Here is a 7,123-nt window from a genome sequence, read left to right as displayed (position 1 = left end):
TCTTGGCGTGAACGCTTCGCTCGAATGGAGAATGCTACAATGGACGCGTACGAGTACGGGATGCGTACGCGTGTCTGATGCTGAAGTTCGACGACGCGCACACGTGGGCTACGCATGGGCGTGGATGCTCGAGCGCTCCGTTCTTCTAAAGAACGTCACATTCTCCTAGGAGCTTAATTTTGGGTCAATTAAAAAGCCCACGTCAAGAGACTTCCAAGTACACCTGAAGCAACCTCTGAACTAGTATAAATAGAGGACTTTAATCATTAGAAGGGAGCTTTTTAACACTTGAAAAATAGAGACTTCTTCAGATCTTCTTCTACTTTTCTTTTAGATATTTTTGTACTTTGACACTTGGAGGATTTTACATTCTGCACTTTTTCTTCTTTTCTGTTTAGTTTATGCATTTTTCTCTTTTCTGTTTACTGGAGCAATGATGAACTAAACTTCACTTTCATTAGGGGGAGGAGTTCTATTGTAATCATAATGAATCAATGAAATTCTTCTTCTTCTCAATTCATTTGGGTAGCTATTGGATACCTTCTATTTTGTTTGTGAATTTTTCACTCCGGAAGGGGGTTTAATTCAATTGAATGCTTGTGTGATCCTCGGAAGGGGAAATCACTTGCATTAGATTTGGAGCTCTATCCTTTACTACTCTCTTGATCAACACTATTCGGGAGGATTTGAGATTTTGAGAGTTAGTGTGGCTTATGGATGAGAGAAATGCACTTAACCTCTTCTCATGACAATTAAATCAAGGAATTGGCAAGATTGATTGTGATTAGAGAGATTGGATTCCCAAGGAATTGGGATCAAATCAATTTCAATCCGCCATAGATCTATTCATATGATTGAGAAAAGAGTTGAAACCCAATTGATTCATGAGGATTATGATATCTCCAATCCCTGATGAATCACTTCCATTGATTTTTCTTCACTTGAGAGCTTTCTGATTTCATTCCAATTTAATTTGTTCATTGCTATTTTAGTTCCTGCACCCATTTCCCTTTATAATTTAGCAGTTTAAGTTCCAATGCAATTTAGATTTTGCACTTTTACCTCCCCTGCACTTTAAGATTCAGTCATTTACAATTCTTGCAATTTAAGATTCAGCTCCTTTAATTTCTTGCTCTTTAAGTTTCTGTCAATTTACATTTCAGCTCTTTAGATTTCTTGCAATTTAATTTTTATTATTCAAGTTTCACTCAAATCACCCACTATTAGCTTAACTAAATTTATCACCTAACTAAAATTGCTTGATCCATTAATCCCTGTGGGATCGACCTCACTCTGGTGAGTTATTACTACTTGATGTGACCTGGTACACTTGCCGATTAGTTTGTGTGGAATCGATTTTCCCTCATCAAGTTTTTGGCGCCGTTGCCGGGGATTGATTTAGATTAACAATGATTAAGTAGGCGATGATCTAGATTAAGCATTTTCTTTTGTTTTTGTTAAGCCTACTAAATGTTTGAAATTTTTTTTCTACTAACTATAACTTCACTCTAGCAATAGAGTGCTTTGCTTGTGTTTTTTTTGGTTTGTTTGTGTTATATGTCAAGAGCAAGGAGAGAGGCATCCACCACTTTTGACTCTGAGCCTGAGAGAACCCTCTGGAGACTTAGAAGAGAGGCAAGAGGGAAGGGGGTAGTTGGTGAAGAAAATTCAGAAGAGGAAAATCAAGCAATGGAGGATAATCTGCGTAATCCTCCTGAGGATGTTACCAACAACAATGGCTGATGCACAGAAAACTTGTCTCATAACAAATTTCCTTCGGCAAGTGTACCAAATTTGTCGTCAAGTAAAAACTCACAATAGAGTGAGGTTGAATCCCCCAGGGATTGATTGATCAAGCAACTTTAATTAGAGGAATGTTCTAGTTGAGCGAATCAAAATTTGAGTTGAGAATTTGCAGAAAATTAAATGGCTGATGCCAGGGCATCTTGGCCAGTTTCACTGACCTTTTCTTTACTGTTTTTAGGCTAGTTTCATGCATTCTAACGTGGGAGCTAATGTAATAAGCAAGAGTGGTCGACAACGTTAGTGACACCCAACATTGTCACTAACGTTGGAAGCAACCACACAACCCCCAAGGAGCCACGTTAGCTTCCACGTTAACTAAGTTAACGTGGAAGCTAACGTTGATGAGTGAAAGAAACGCCAACGTTAGTGACATTCAACATTGTCACTAACGTTGGGGATGGCTAAGCATGGCCACGTTAGAAGCCATGTTAACTTAGTTAACGTAGACTCTAACGTGAGACATAGGGGCACCTTGGAACGTTAGTGACAATGTTGAGTGTCACTAACGTTCTCGAAGGATGGCAAGCCCACGTTAAAAAGCCACGTTAACTAAGTTAACGTGGGCTCTAACGTGGGAACAAAGGGGGCTTTTCAAAGTTATTGGGAATGTTAAGTCTCAATAACGTGTGTGAAGAACTTAGAGGCAACGTTAGTGGCAACGTTTGTGCCACTAATGTTGAAGTTAACGTGGCTTTTACTTAGGAACGTTAGTGAGAAAGTTGATTATCACTAACGTTCTCGAACTCATATTTTCACTAAACGTTAACACCCCTAACGTCCTGAGCTAAAGTCTCTGCCCACTTCACACTTTCTCTCTGCAAGTAAAGCCAAGCCCAAATGAAGAAGAGAACTGCTTCAAACTCAAGATCCAAAGGCCCAAGACTTGAAGAGCCAACTAGAAGCTGAGAAAAGTAGTATATATAGGAGTAGCTTTGAATTGTTAAAGAGTTCTGGAAAGTTGGAAAAGAGAATTACTCTCTGTATAGATTGAGCATTTTTATTTTGTGAATTTCATTTTCTGTTTGAGTGATTTACTTTTTGTTTTAGTTAAACTTCTTCCCTTCCCCCCTACTCTTTTGTTTTTCTTTGTTATTTTCAATTCTGTTTGGTAACCCACTAACTGTTTGATATATTGCATCACCCACAACTAACAGTAATTCTGACAAAAATACTTTCTGCACCTATCTTTTCTTGCTTGCACTTGATGGTTGTATGATAGGGAGAAGAAGCGGGGCTTCAACTTCCTTCGAGTCTGAACCTGAGAGGACCTTCCTTAGACTAAGGAGGCAGGCAAGAGAGAAAGTGGTTGGTGCTGAGGAAGAGGAGGAATTCTTTGAACCAAACATGGAAGACAACATGGAAAACCATCATGAAGAAGAGGAGGTAGAGCAAATCATGCTGGTGAGGATAGAAGAGTTTTGGGCTCTTACTTCAATCCAAACCCAGGCAATTGTGGAAGTAGCATCCAAAAGCTAACAATCCATGCCAACAACTTTGAACTTAAACCACAGCTCATCACCCTTGTTCAGAACAACTGTTCGTTTGGAGGAGGTGTTCAAGAAGACCCCAATCAACATTTAATCACCTTCCTGAGAATATGTGACACAGTGAAGTCTAATGGTGTTCATCCTGACGCCTATAGACTGCTCTTATTTCCATTCTCACTCAAGGATAAGGCAGCCAAGTGGCTGGAGTCTTTCCCGAAGGAGAGCTTGACAACTGGGAAGATGTGGTGAACAAATTCTTAGCAATATTTTACATTTTCTATGAAGGGATCTCTTATGAGTCAAAGAAGGCCGTAGACCATTCATCCGGAGGATCTTTGAACAAGAAGAAGACTATTGAGGAAGCCATAGATGTTATTGAAACAGTAGCAGAGAACGACTACTTCTATGCTTCCGAAAGAGAGAACACAAGAGGAGTAATGGAGCTAAACAATGTAGATGCTCTGTTGGCCCAAAACAAGCTCATTACCTAGCAGCTGGCTGACCTCACCAAGAAGATGGAGAGGAACCAAGTAGCAGCAATCTCCACTTCATCAACAACCCAAGAAGGAGTGAATGAAGAAGCAGAGGGTAGTCAGGAGCAAGCCAACTACATTGGGAATTCACCAAGGCAAAACTATGATCCATACTCCAAGACCTACAACCCTGGATGGAGAAACCACCCAAACTTTGGGTGGGGAAGTCAGTAAGATCAAAACCAAGACCAGAAACGTTACAACTCCAACAACAATGCAGCTCACCAACAATTCACACAGAGGACATCTCAACACCCCCACAACAACACTTCTCCACACGCCTATCAAAACTAAAACAGCACATCTGCTCCGAATCACCCATCAATTGATGACAAGCTCTCTAAGATTGAAACCTTACTTGAAGGAATATACCAAGAGATTCAAGAAAATAAGGTGTTCAAAGAGGAGGTGCGAGCCAATATTAAGAACCAGGGAGAGACCATTAGGAAGCTGGAATTCCAGGTGGGATGTTTAGCTGAGAAGATTTCCAAACCTACCGATAGCTTCCCAAGTGACACGGAGAAAAACCCCAAAGGAGAAGCAAAGAAAGTAAGATGGGAAGATTGCAAAATGGTCACTACAAGTGATCAAGAGACTGAAGACAAGCAAGGGAAACTTTTCGAACAACCTGAAGACAACTCAACAAAGGAGGAGGATAGAGATCACCAAGAACCAGAAATCTCACAACAAGAGCTGCTGAAGCTCTATGCACCCTTTCCTCAACTGCTCAATGGTGCTGTGGGAAAGAGAATATACTCAAGGTTCCTAGACTTGTTTGCATCTCTGCATGTAAACATACCATTCATCAAGGCAATTCAACAAATGCCTGGATTCATCAAGTATATGAAGGAACTTCTTCCCAAGAAAAGCTCACTCAAAGGAGGCCAGACTATAGTGATGAACAAGGAATGTAGTGCCCTTATTCAACCTGAGTTGCCTACAAAAAGAAGAGACCCAGGGAGTTTTCACATCCCTTGTGCCATAGGTGAAACTATGTTCGATAGAGCACTATGTGATTTGGGGGCCAGCATCAACTTACTGCCCTTATCCTTGGTGAAGAAGCTGCAGATCAATGAGATAATGCCCACAGATGTAATCATCAGACTGGCTGACAAAACTCAAAAGCAAGCAATAGGAGTGGTGGAAAATGTGTTGCTAAAAAATCTCCCCACTGTACCATCTCAGTTACCTAAGGTCTTCACTATCAACAGAGTTCTTTCCCTGGAACATGTAGAAATCATTGATCCAACCAATGGATATAAGTCCACAGCAAGAGGGGAGGACTTGAAGCACTACCAACCACCCTTATGAGGGAAAAACGTCAAGCTAATGACGCTAAAGAAGCGCTTCATGGGAGGCAACCCATGTTTTATATGTTTTTAGAAAATAGTGAAAAAAGCAATGTTTATGAATTTCAACCCAAACTTGACAAACACTTGGTGAAATCTTTATCATGCAGAATATAGTGAAGATCAAGTTTGGTGTTCAAAGCAGAACTCTTGGAGCTTTGAACAAAACTTTTCATCACAGTGCTCCAAACTAAGTTTGGTGTCACCCCAAGGTGCCATCAATCTGCCTATAAGGATACACAAGTAGTTGGCTAGTTGAAATTCATAAATATACAAACTATTTTTTTTTCTCTTTATTATTCTAGCCGTAGAGTTTGATTTTCTTCCTTATTTTAATTCTTATAGGAAAACGGAGGGACGTTAAAGGAGAGTGATTGGACAGTTAAACAAAGAAGGTTCGGACACCACAAAAGGAGGGACTACACACTTGTTCTAAAAAGAGAATGCATTGGAAAATGTTGCCATGCAACATTGGAAAAATGGGACCCCTAAAAGACCGAGCAATCTCATTCATAAAGTGATGATCCTTGTCTTTTATCCATGCATCACCCCAACCGTCCATCAAGTAACCACCCCATCAATCCACATCCTCCATTCTCTCACAACTTCTCTATATAAATGACCCTTGTTCCGTGATGACAAGTCATCTTAGCCTAGTTTCACTAGTCTTTTTCTTTTGTTTTCATTAGAATTATGCACTTTCTTGAGCTACAAGCAAGCTAATTGAGTAGATTTTCATGTTTTCCTTGATTGAATCAACCATGTATGAATTCATGCCATTTCATGAGGTTTTATGTTATATTTGTTGCATATTATGAAAGAACGAATATCTCATGATTTTGAGCTTAGCTTTGATGTGTTTGGTTGATTAATGATAGGTGAAGAAAGCTTGGAGAAAGGTCGAAGCAAGAAGGAATGGCTAGGAGTGAAGAGAGGACAATGGAATAAGTGAAATTGAACCAGGAAGCAAGAAGCTGGACCTAAAGATAACACCAAACTTTTGCACAAACTTTTGGTTGAAAAGTTAGCCCCAACGTTAGCCCCCTAACTTGGAGGCTAACATTGGAACATGAAAATTCTCCCCTGGGCTCCAAAAGTTTGCGCCAACGTTAGCCCCCTAACTTTGAGGCTAACGTTGGCACATGAATTTCTCCCCTGGGCACCAAAAGTTTGCGCCAACGTTAGCCCCCTAACTTGGAGGCTAACGTTGGCATGAGAAACTCCTCCCTGGCTACCTAACGTTTGCGCCAACGTTAGACCCCTAACTTGGAGGCTAACGTTGGCACATGAAAATACAAGGGAGAGGGGCAAAAGTTTGTGCCAACGTTAGCCCCCTAACTTAAGCTTTCTTTTGGAATTTTCATAATAGTTTTCGGAGAGCTTTGGATATTGAGTGATCTTTAATTTCTTTGTCTTGGGGAAGGAGAATTCACTTCTCTTCCTCTTAGTTTTACTGCTTTCAATTTCAATTACACTTGTCTTGGATCTTGGATTGGAGAATTGAAGAAATTCTGTTTCAATCTCAATCTTGGATCTCTCTGCTTTACTCACTGCATAATTGAATTTAATTTTCTGTTAATTGCTCTTCATCTCTTTTCTTTGCAATTTACATTTTCTTTTCAATTGTTCTTGTTGGATCTAGGAAGGCATTAAGATCTAGACTTGATTTTCTAGTCTCTGGGTCCTGAGATCCAAATCTCCAATTTACATTCTGTCTCTTGCTTTCCCTGTTCATTTACTTTTCTGCTATAAGATCCGATCCAATCCCAATTCCCATTTACTCTTCTGTTTGATGCAATTTAACTTTTCCTTGTTTAATTACTGCAAATCCACGTCCCAATCCCCTTTACATTTCAAGCAATTTACATTCCTTGCACATTAAGATTCCGCAATTTACATTTCTTGCACTCTAAGTTTCTGCCATTTAATTTCTTGTCCTTTACGTTTC

Source organism: Arachis ipaensis, chromosome B04, assembly GCF_000816755.2.
Source record: "Arachis ipaensis cultivar K30076 chromosome B04, Araip1.1, whole genome shotgun sequence".
Taxonomy (NCBI): Eukaryota; Viridiplantae; Streptophyta; class Magnoliopsida; order Fabales; family Fabaceae; genus Arachis; species Arachis ipaensis.
The sequence above is the reverse complement of the archived record's forward strand: the minus strand, read 5'-3'. Positions refer to the sequence as shown.